Here is a 12,259-nt window from a genome sequence, read left to right as displayed (position 1 = left end):
TTACATCATCAAAAGCGAGATCAGAGGTGTTTGGCTGCAAGAAGGCCATAGTTTGCCAAAAGCGGGTAAGGTGCGAATGTCCGACTAAATATCAACAAAATTTGGGGCGGAGGTCTTCGGATGCAAGTGGGTGTGAATGTCCGACTATATTTGGTGAAAAGCAGGTGAAGCAAGGTCTGAATGCCCAACCTTACATCATCAAAAGCGAGATCAGAGGTGTTGGGCTGCAAGAAGGCCATAGTTTGCCAAAAGCGGGTAAGGTGCGAATGACCGACTAAATATCAACAAAAGTGGGGGCGGAGGTCTTCGGATGCAGGTGGGTGTGAATATCCCACCATACAAGTATGGTGGAGAGGAAGCTGTGAATGGCCGACCATAGTAAAAGGCGGGTGAGAGAAGGTGCGAATGTCAAACCATACATAATCAAAACAGGGAGCGGAGGTGTTCTGCTGTAAGAAGGTGTGAATGTCCAACCATAGTTGGTAAAAAGCGGGTAAGAAAAGGTTAAAATACCCGACTGTACACAATCAATAGCAGGAGTGGAAGTGTTCGGCTACAAGAAAGTGTGAACGTCCAACCAAAGTTTGTAAAAAGCAGTTAAGAAAAGGTTCGAATATCCAACCATACATAATCAAAAGCGGGAGCAGAGCTGTTCGACTGCAAGTAGGTGTGAATGTCAGATCATAATTTGCAAAAAGCTGATGAGAAAGGGTGAGAATGCCCGACTATACACCATCAAATGCGGTAGGGGATTATTCGGCTGTGAGTAGGTGTGAATCTCCAACCATAATTGCTGAAAAATGTGTTAGAAAAGGTAAAAATGCCGGTCCATACATAATCAAAATCGGGAGAGGTGGTGTTCAGCTGCAAGAAGGTCTAAATGTCCATCAATAATTGCTAGAAAACATGAAAGAAAATTTTCGAAAATCAAACCACACATGATCATAAGTGGGAGAGGAGGTGTTCAGCTGCAAGAAGGTGTGAATGTCCAACCATAGTTGGTAAAAAGCGGGTAAGAAAAGGTTAAAATACCCGACTGTACACAATCAATAGCGGGAGCGGAGTTGTTCGGCTACTAAAAGGTGTGAAAGTCCGACCATGGTTTGTAAAAAGCGGGTAAGAAAAGGTGCGAATGCCCGACAATGTATGATCAAAAGAGGGAGTGGAGGTTTTCGGCTGCAAGAAGGTCTGAATGTCCAACCATAATTTGTAAAAACCGGGGAAGAAAAAGGCTCGAAAGCCCGACTATACACCATCAAAAGTGGGAGCGGAGGTGTTCAGCTGCAAGACGGTCTGAATGTCCATCAATAATTGCTAGAAAACATGAAAGAAAATTTTCGAATATCAAACTGCACATGATCATAAGCAGGAGAGGAGGTGTTCAGCTGCAAGAAGGTGTGAATGTCTACCCATAATTACTGAAAAATGGGTAAGAAAAGGTGCGAATGCCTAACCATACATCATCAAAAGAGGGAGCGGAGGTGTTCCGCTGTAAGACGGTGTGAATGTCCGACCATAGATAGTAAAAAGCGGGTAAGAAAAGGTTAAATTACCCGACTGTACACAATCAAAAGAGGGAGCGGAGTTGTTCAGCTAAGAGAAGGTGTGAAAGTCCGACATTGGTTTGTAAAAAGCGGGTAAGAAAAGGTTCGTATGCCCGAATATACACCATCAAAAGCGGAAGCGGAGGTGTTCGGCTGCAAGATATTGTGAACGTCCGACCAAAGTTTGTAAAAAGCAGTTAAGAAAAGGTTCGAATATCTAACCAAACATAATCAAAAGCGGGAGCAGAGCTGTTCAACTGGAAGTAGGTGTGAATGTCAGATCATAATTTGCAAAAAGCTGATGAGAAAGGGTGAGAATGCCCGACTATACACCATCAAATGCGGTAGGGGATTATTCGGCTGTGAGTAGGTGTGAATCTCCAACCATAATTGCTGAAAAATGTGTTAGAAAAGGTAAAAATGCCGGTCCATACATAATCAAAATCGGGAGAGGTGGTGTTCAGCTGCAAGAAGGTCTAAATGTCCATCAATAATTGCTAGAAAACATGAAAGAAAATTTTCGAAAATCAAACCACACATGATCATAAGTGGGAGAGGAGTTGTTCAGCTGAAAGAAGGTGTGAATGTCCACCCATAATACCTGAAAAATGGGTAAAAAAAAAGGTGCGAATGCCCAACTATACACCATCAAAAGCGGAAGCGGAGGTGTTCAGCTGCAAGACGGTGTGAACGTCCAACCAAAGTTTGTAAAAAGCATTAAGAAAATGTTCGAATATCCAACCAAACATAATCAAAAGCGGGAGCAGAGCTGTTCGACTGCAAGTAGGTGTGAATATCAGATCATAATTTGCAAAAAGCTGATGAGAAAGGGTGAGAATGCCCGACTATACACTATCAAATGTGGGAGCGGAGGTGTTCGTCTGTGAGTAGGTGTGAATGTCCGACCATAATTGCTGAAAAATGTGTTAGAAAAGGTAAGAATGCCGGACCATATATCATCAAAAGCGGGAGAGGTTGTGTTCGGCTGCAAGAAGGTGTGAATGTCCAGCCATAATTACTCACAAACGGGTAAGAAAAGGTACTATTGCCAGACCATATATGATCAAAACAGGGAGCGGAGGTGGTTCAGCTGCAAGAAGGTTTGAATGTCCGACTAAAGTTTGTAAAAAGCGGGTAAGACAAGGTGTGAATGCCCGACAATGTATGATCAAAAGAGGAGCGGAGGTTTTCGGCTGCAAGAAGGTCTGAATGTCCACCCATAATTACTGAAAAATGGGTAAGAAAAGGTGCGAAAGCCCAACCGCACATGATCATAAGTGGATGAGAAGGTGTTCGACTGCAAGTAGGTGTGAATGTAAGATCATAATTTGTAAAAAGCGGGTAAGAAAAGGTAAGAATGCCCAAACATAAATTATCAAAAGCGGCAGCAGAGTTTCGGCTGGTATTTATCAATGTCTAGATAGATTTCAACAAAAAACAACGTTGTACTTTGCAGTAAAAGAAAGTGCAAATCAAAAGTTTTAGGAATCCGAGAATAAGCTTATTTTCATGAGTTCTGCACGATTTCGGATTTTATGTATAAAATGAATTCCTTCACGCAAACTAAGTTAACACTGCTTTGTCCTTCATATGTACCCATTTCTACATATATTTCAAGCATAAACTTCCTCATATTACCCTGAATGAGAAAGAGCCACACTTGTGATTAAGCCATACCTCCCTTTTGAGGAGTTCTGCATGATTTGGGATTTTATCTATAAAATTAATTCCTTCACTCAAACTATGTTAAAACGGCTTTTACCTTCATATTTATCAATGTCTCGATAGATTTAAACAAAAAAACAACGTTGTACTTTGCAGTAAAAGAAAGAGCCAATCAAAAGTTTTAGGAATCCGAGAATAAGCTTATTTTCATGAGTTCTGCACGATTTCGGATTTTATGTATAAAATGAATTCATTCACTCAAACCAAGTTAAAACTGCTTTTTCCTTCATATTTATCAATGTCTAGATCGACTTCAACAAAGAACAACATTGTATTTTGCAGTAGAAGAAAGAGCAAAACTGAAGGATCAGGAATCCGAGAATAAGCTTCTTTTCATACGTTCTGCATGATTTGGGATTTTATGTATAAAATGAATTCCTTCACTCAAACCAAGTTAAAACTGCTTTGTCCTTCATATGTACCCATTTCTACATATATTTCAAGCATAAACTTCCTCATACTACCCTGAATGAGAAAGAACCACACTTGTGATTAAGCCATACGCCCCTTTTGAGGAGTTCTGCATGATTTGGGATTTTATCTATAAAATCAATTCCTTCACTCAAACTATGTTAAAACGGCTTTTACCTTCATATTTATCAATGTCTCGATAGATTTAAACAAAAAAACAACGTTGTACTTTGCAGTAAAAGAAAGAGCCAATCAAAAGTTTTAGGAATCCGAGAATAAGCTTATTTTCATGAGTTCTGCACGATTTCGGATTTTATGTATAAAATGAATTCATTCACTCAAACCAAGTTAAAACTGCTTTTTCCTTCATATTTATCAATGTCAACAAAGAACAACATTGTATTTTGCAGTAGAAGAAAGAGCAACACTGAAGGATCAGGAATCCGAGAATAAGCTTATTTTCTTATGGGCAAGTGGGAACTGCTTTGTCCTTCATATTTATCAATGTGTAGATGGATTTCAACTTCTTCTACTGCAAAGTCCAATGTTTTTCTTTGTTGAAGTCGATCTAGACATTGATGAATATGGAAGGACAAAGCAGTTTTAACCTGATTTGAGCAAAGCAATTCATTTTATAGCAAAATCCGAAATCGTGCAGAACTCATGAAAGCAGGCTTATACTCGGATTCCTGAAACTTTAGATTTGCTCTTTCTTTTACTGCAAAGTACAACGTTGTTTTCTTGTTTAAATCTTTGTAGACATGGTAAATATGAAGGACAAATCAGTTTTGACATAGTTTGAGTGAAGTAATGCATTTTATAAGCAAAATCCCAAATCATGCAGAACTCACGAAATGCTTTTTCTCGCTTTTCACTGCTTTTTACAAACTTTGGTCGGACGTTCACACCTTCTTGCATCCGAACACCTCCGCTTCCGCTTTTGATGATGTATATTCGGGCATTCGAACCTTTTTTTACCCGCTTTTTACAAACCATTGTCGGACTTTCACACCTTCTTGCAGCCGAACACCACCTCTCCCGCTTTTGATGATGTATGGTCCAGTATTCTTACCTTTTCTAACACATTTTTCAGCAATTATGGTCGGACATTCACACCTACTCACAGCTGGACACCTCCGCTCCCGCTTTTGATCATACAATGTCGGGACATCGCTCCTTGTCTTACCAGCTTTTTACAAACTTTAGTCGAACATTCACACCTTCTTGCAGCTGAACACCTCCGCTCCCGCTTTTGATGATGTATAGTCGGGCTTTCGAGCCTTTTCTTACCCGGTTTTTACAAATTATGGTTGGACATTCAGACCTTGCAGCCGAACACCTCTGCTCTCTCTTTTGATCATACATTGTTGGGCATTCGCACCTTGTCTTACCCGCTTTTTACAAACTATAGTCAGACATTCACACCTTGCAGCTGAACCTCCGCTCCCTGTTTTGATCATGTATGGTCTGGCAATACTACCTTTTCTTCCCCCGTTTGTGAGTAATTATGGCTGGACATTCACACCTACTTGCAGTCGAACAGCTCTGCTCCCGCTTTTGATTATGTTTGGTTGGATATTCGAACCTTTTCTTAACTGCTTTTTACAAACCATGGTTGGACTTTCACACCTTCTTGTAGCCGAACAACTCCGCTCCCGCTATTGATTGTGTACAGTCGGGTATTTTAAACTTTTCTTACCCGCTTTTTACCAACTATGGTCGGACATTCACACCTTCGTACAGCGGAACACCTCCGCTCCCTCTTTTGATGGTGTATAGTTGGGCATTCAAACCTTTTCTTACCCGCTATTTACAAACTATGGTAGGACATTCAAACCTTCGTGTATCCGAAAACCTCCGCTCTCTCTTTTGATCATACACTGTCGGACATTCGCACCTTTTCTTACCCGCTTTTTACAAACCGTGGTCGGACTGTCACACCTTCTTGTAGCCGAACACATCCGCTCCCGCTATTGATTGGGTACAGTCGGGTATTTTAACCTTTTCTTACCCGCTTTTTACCAAGTATGGTCGGATATTCACACCTTCGTACAGCGGAACACCTCCGCTCCCTCTTTTGATGGTGTATGTTCGGGCATTCAAACCTTTTCTTACCCGCTTTTTCCAAACTATGGTCGGCTATTCACAGCTTCCTCTCCACCATACTTGTATGGTGGGATATTCACACCCACTTTCATCCGAAAACCTCCGCCCCAAATTTTGTTGATATTTAGTCGGACATTCGCACCTTACCCGCTTTTGGCAAACTATGGCCTTCTTGCAGCCAAACAACTCTGATCTTGCTTTTGATCATGTAAGGTTGGGCATTCAGACCTTGCTTCACCTGCTTTTCACCAAATATAGTCGGACATTCACACCTTCTTGCAGCCGAACACTTCCGCTCCACCTTTTAGTGTTCTATCACACCTTTTTTTTCACCGCATTTTATACATTATGGTTGGAAATTTTCAACCACTTTCATCCGAAGACCTCTCCTCCCGCTTTTGTTAATATATTTGAACTTTATTTGGACATTCAAACCTTCTTGCAGCTGAACCACCTCCGCTCCCTGTTTTGATCATATATGGTCTGGCAATACTACCTTTTCTTACCCGTTTGTGAGTAATTATGGCTGGACATTCACACCTACTTGCAGCCGAACACAACCTCTCTCGCTTTTGATGATGTATGGACCGGCATTTTTACCTTTTCTAACACATTTTTCAGCAATTATGGTCGGAGATTCACACCTACTCACAGCCGAACAACTCCGCTCCCGCATTTGATGATGTATAGTCGGGCATTCTCACCCTTTCTCATCAGCTTTTTGCAAATTATGATCTGACATTCACACCTACTTGCAGTCTAACAGCTCTGCTCCCGCTTTTGATTATGTTTGGTTGGATCTTCGAACCTTTTCTTAACTTCTTTTTACATATTTTGGTTGGGCATTCACACCTTCTTTTAGCTGAACACTTCCACTCCTGCTTTTGATGATGTATGGTTGGGCATTCACACCTTTTTTTTGCCCATTTTTAAGGAATTATGGGTGGACATTCACACCTTGCAGCTGAACACCTCCTATCCCACTTATGATCATGTGCGGTTTGATTTTCGAAAAGTTTCTTTCATGTTTTCTAGCAATTATTGATGGACATGTAGACCTTCTTTCAGCTGAACACCTCCGCTCCCGCTTTTGATCATACATTGTCAGGCATTCGGACCTTGTCTTACCCACTTTTTACAAACTTTAGTCGAACAGTCACACCTTTTTGCTGCCGAACACCACCTCTACCGCTTTTGATGATGTATGGTCCAGCATTCTTACCTTTTCTAACACATTCTTCAGCAATTATGGTCGGACATTCACACCTACTCAGAGCCGAACACCTCCGCTCCCGCATTTGATGGTCTATAGTCGGGCATTCTACAGCGGAAAAGACTCATTCTTATGTTTGGTTAGATATTCGAACCTTTTCTTAACTGCTTTTTACAAACTTTGGTCGGACGTTCACAATATCTTGCAGCCGAACACCTCCGCTTCCGCTTTTGATGGTGTATATTCGGGCATACGAACCTTTTCTTACCCGCTTTTTACAAACCAATGTCGGACTTTCACACCTTCTCTTAGCTGAACAACTCCGCTCCCTCTTTTGATTGTGTACAGTCGGGTAATTTAACCTTTTCTTACCCGCTTTTTACCATCTATGGTCGGACATTCACACCGTCTTACAGCGGAACACCTCCGCTCCCTCTTTTGATGATGTATGGTTAGGCATTCGCACCTTTTCTTACCCATTTTTCAGTAATTATGGGTAGACATTCACACCTTCTTGCAGCTGAACACCTCCTCTCCTGCTTATGATCATGTGCAGTTTGATATTCGAAAATTTTCTTTCATGTTTTCTAGCAATTATTGATGGACATTCAGACCGTCTTGAAGCTGAACACCTCCGCTCCCACTTTTGATGGTGTATAGTCGGGCTTTCGAGCCTTTTCTTCCCCGGTTTTTACAAATTATGGTTGGACATTCAGACCTTCTTGCAGCCGAAAACCTCCACTCCCTCTTTTGATCATACATTGTCGGGCATTCGCACCTTTTCTTACCCGCTTTTTACAAACCATGGTCGGACTTTCACACCTTCTTGTAGCCGAACAACTCCGCTCCCGCTATTGATTGTGTACAGTCGGGTATTTTAACCTTTTCTTACCCGCTTTTTACCAACTATTGTTGGACATTCACACCGTCTTACAGCGGAACACCTCCGCTCCCTCTTTTGATGGTGTATGTTCGGGCACTCGAACCTTTTCTTACCCGCTTTTTACAAACTATGGTCAGACATTCAAACCTTCTTGTAGCCGAACACATCCACTCCTGCTTTTGATGATGGGTATTCAAACCTACTTGTTGCCCGCTTTTCATTAATTATGGGTGGACATACACACCTTGTCGCAGCCAAACACCTCCGCTCCCTGTTTTGATCATGTATGATTGGACATTCGCACCTTTTCTCACCCGCTTTTTACTATGGTCGGCCATTCACAGCTTCCTCTCCACCATACTTGTGTGGGATATTCACACCCACTTGCATCCGAAGACCTCCGCCCCCACTTTTGTTGATATTTAGTCGGTCATTCGCAGCTTAGTTTTGGCAAACTATGGCCTTCTTGCAGCCAAACACCTCTGATCTCGTTTTTGATGATGTAAGGTTGGGCATTCAGACCTTGCTTCACCTGCTTTTCACCAAATATAGTCGAACAGTCACACCTTCTTGCAGCCGAACACTTCTGCTCCACCTTTTAGTGTTCTATGGGGTATTCACACCTTTTTTTTCACCGCATTTTATTGATTATGGTTGGAAATTCTCACCCACTCTTATCCGAAGACCTCTCCTCCTGCTTTTGTTAATATATAGTCGGGCATTCAAACCTTTTCTTACCCGCTTTTTACAAATCATGGTCGAACATTCACACCTACTTGCAGCCGAACACCTCCGCTCCCGCTTTTGATGGTGTATAGTCGGGCTTTCGAGCCTTTTCTTCCCCGGTTTTTACAAATTATGGTTGTACATTCAGACCTTGCAGCCGAAAACCTCCGCTCCCTCATTTGATCATACATTGTCAGGCATTCGCACCTTGTCTTACCCGCTTTTTATAAACTTTAGTCAGACATTCACACCTTGCAGCTGAACCACCTCCGCTCCCTGTTTTGATAATGTATGGTCTGGCAATACTACCTTTTCTTACCGGTTTGTGAGTAATTATGGCTGGATATTCACACCTACTTGCAGCCGAACACCACTTTTCCCGCTTTTGATGATGTATGGTCCGGCATTCTAGTCTTTTCTAACACATTTTTCAGCAATTATGGTTTGACATTCACACCTACTCACAGCCGAACACTTCCGCTCCCGCATTTGATGGTGTATAGTCGGGCATTCTCACCCTTTCTCATCAGCTTTTTGCAAATTATGATCTGACATTCACACCTACTTGCAGTAAAACAGCTCTGCTCCCGCTTTTGATTATGTTTGGTTGGATATTCGAAACTTTTCTTCACTGCTTTTTACAAACTTTGGTCGGACGTTCACACCTTCTTGCAGCCGAACACCTCCGTTTCCGCTTTTGATGGTATATATTCGGGCATTCGAACCTTTTCTTACCCGCTTTTTACAAACCATGGTCGGACTTTCACACCTTCTTGTAGCCGAACAACTCCACTCCCGCTATTGATTGTGTACAGTCGGGTATTTTAACCTTTTCTTACCCGCTTTTTACCAACTATTGTTGGACATTCACACCGTCTTACAGCAGAACACCTCCGCTCCCTCTTTTGATGGTGTATGTTCGGGCATTCGAACCTTTTCTTACCCGCATTTTACGAACTATGGTCGGACATTCAAACCTTCTTTTAGCCGAACACATCCACTCCTGCTTTTGATGATGTATGGTTGAGCATTCGCACCTTTTCTTACCCATTTTTTACAAACTATGGTCGGACATTCACACCTTCTTGCAGCTGAACACCTCCTCTCCCGCTTATGATGATGTGTGGTTTGATATTCGAAAATTTTCTTTCATGTTTTCTAGCAATTATTGATGGACATTCAGACCTTCTTGCAGCTGAACACCTCCGCTCCCGCTTTTGATGATGTATAGTCGGGCTTTCGAGCCTTTTCTTCCCCGGTTTTTACAAAATTATTGTTGGACATTCAGACCTTCTTCCAGCCGAAAACCTCCGCTCCCTCTTTTGATCATACATTGTCGGGCATTCGCACCTTCTCTTACCCGCTTTTTACAAACCAGGGTCGGACTTTCACACCTTTTAGTAGCCGAACAACTCCGCTCCCGCTATTGATTGTGTACAGTCGGGTATTTTCACCTTTTCTTACCCGCTTTTTACCAACTATGGTCAGACATTCACACCTTCTTACAGTGGAACACCTCCGCTCCCTCTTTTAATGGTGTATGTTTGGGCATTCAAACCTTTTCTTACCCGCTTTTTACAAACTATGGTCGGACATTAAAACCTTCTTGTAGCCGAACACATCCACTCCTGCTTTTGATGATGTATGGTTGGGCATTCGTACCTTTTCTTACCCATTTTGCAGTAATTATGGGTGGACATTCACACCTTTTTGCATTTTAACACCTCCTCTCCTGCTTATGATCATGTGCGGTTTGATATTCGAAAATTCTCTTCCATGTTTTCTAGCAATTATTGATGGACATTCAGACCTTCTTGCAGCTGAAAACCTCCGCTCCAGCTGTTGATGGTGTATAGTCGGACTTTCGAGCCTTTTCTTCCCCGATTTTTACAAAATATGGATGGACATTCAGACCTTGTTTCAGCCGAAAACCTCCACTCCCTCTTTTGATCATACATCGTTGGGCATTCGCACCTTTTCTTACCCGCTTTTTACAAACCATGGTCGGACTTTCACACCTTTTAGTAGCGGAACAACTCTGCTCCCGCTATTGATTGTGTACAATCGGGTATTTTAACCTTTTCTTACCTGCTTTTTGCCAACTATGGTCGGACATTCACACCTTCTTACAGCGGAACACCTCCGCTCCCTCCTTTGATGGTGTATGTTCGGGCATTCGAACCTTTTCTTACCCGCTTTTTACAAACTATGGTCAGACATTCACACCTTCTTGCAGCCGAACACTTCCGCTCTACCTTTTAGTGTTCTATGGGGTATTCACACCTTTTTTTTCACCGCATTTTATAGATTATGGTTGTAAATTCTCACCCACTCTTATCCGAAGACCTCTCCTCCTGCTTTGGTTAATATATAGTCGGGCATTCGAACCTTTTCTTACCCGCTTTTTACAAATTATGGTCGAACATTCACACCTACTTGCAGCCGAACATCTCCGCTCCCGCTTTTGATGGTGTATAGTCGGGCTTTCGAGCCTTTTCTTCCCCGGTTTTTACAAATTATGGTTGGACATTCAGACCTTGCAGCCGAAAACCTCCGCTCCCTCTTTTGATCATACATTGTCAGGCATTCGCACCTACTTGCAGCCGAATACTTCCGCTCCACCTTTTAGTGATGTATGGTTGGCATTTGCACCTTTTCTTACCCTTTCTTACCCTACTGATTGTTTTTTCTCACACTACAAAAATTTTTTAATTGTTGAAACTTGATTTGAAGTGTATAAATAAGGAGGACAAACAGTTTTAAGTCAGGCTGATAGAAGGAATTAATTTTATAGCAAAATCTGTATTTCGTCATATGTCGAGAGATGCTTATTGCTGAAGAAGTACAAAGTACAACGTTGTTTATCGTTGAAACTTGATTAGACATGAATAAATATGAAGGACAAAGCAGTCTTAACTTGGTTAGAGTTAAGGAATTCGTTTTATAGGAGAATCCGAATTCGTGCATAACTCGTAAAATAGAGCTTATTTTCGGATTCCTGAAGAATGAGTCTGGTTCTTTCTCATAATACAAAGTTTGTTGTTTATTGTTGAAACTTCATCAGAAGTGAAGAAATAAATGAATGCCTATCAACAAATGTGGGATCTAAACTCTAGTGCTTCCTCTAAAATAATTTCCTTTCTCAATTCAGAAATGTGTGTGTGTAAGTCACAACACCCGTGACACCAAAACGGCTTTCTTTTCTCTCTTTTCTCTATACTCTGCACTGTGAGCACATACACCAAATCAGAAAGGCTTTTTTCTCTCTTTTCTACATTATGGACTGTGGGGACACAAAACCGCTCTCTCTTTTTTTTTTTTATTGTGTGCCAGGGCGTTGTCTCACGTATTAGATTGTGCTTAAGATACGAATGGGTTTATCAGTCACATCAGAATCCATACATACTGATCCTCCCGTAATAAAATGGTCGGATCTTATCAAACACACTTTGTTTCTTGTGACAATCAAGTCAGCGAAACAGCGTATACACGTCAAGACACTGAATCAAGTTTGCCACAAGAACTCATAAGTTTGGCAGTATTGCTCTGCCATCAGCAATCATACATCCATTTTATTTTCGTGAGACATGTGCAGGCACCTGTTCATCTACTGTTCTATCACTATGAATTAGTTTATCTATTATCAATAAG

This window comes from Leuresthes tenuis, unplaced genomic scaffold (assembly GCF_036924035.1).
Source record: "Leuresthes tenuis unplaced genomic scaffold, fLeuTen1.0.hap1 SCAF_63, whole genome shotgun sequence".
Taxonomy (NCBI): Eukaryota; Metazoa; Chordata; class Actinopteri; order Atheriniformes; family Atherinopsidae; genus Leuresthes; species Leuresthes tenuis.
The sequence above is the reverse complement of the archived record's forward strand: the minus strand, read 5'-3'. Positions refer to the sequence as shown.